Genomic DNA, 518 nt, shown 5'->3' on the forward strand with positions numbered 1-518 from the left:
ATTCACAAATGTATTTCTGATGCACACACAGATATTTCTTCCTTGGCTTTCACAACAAATATTAATGTTATGTTCATTACTTACATTTAATCCAGTGGTGCTGATAGTTGACATAAAATGGAGGAACACGCTATCCGCCTTCTCCGCAGCTCCATAGTCAGGACAGGAAATACATGCGAAAAATACAAAATAAAAGCGGTTTATTGTCAAAATAGTATATAAAGGACTTTGAAACTAGAGTTTTAAGTAACTATGAATTTATCCTTCTATGTAGTGGTTACATAATCTGCAAAAAAGTTCACATTAATCAAAAATTTTAAATTTTATATACATAAAAAAAAGATAATGTTGCTGGCACTCAGTATGTTTAAGTTAGTAGAACTTCTAAACAAATTTTAAGTTTTCGCTTGAACATTTGACCTACCAGCACCGCTAAGGCACACACGTTAGATCTTGTTTCTTTAACAAAAACCAATGTGAAAAAACAACAATTCATTCTTATCGATCCTGGTGGAGCC

Source organism: Morone saxatilis, unplaced genomic scaffold (genome assembly GCF_004916995.1).
Source record: "Morone saxatilis isolate NCDOM2014 unplaced genomic scaffold, NCSU_SB_2.0 Contig19, whole genome shotgun sequence".
Taxonomy (NCBI): Eukaryota; Metazoa; Chordata; class Actinopteri; family Moronidae; genus Morone; species Morone saxatilis.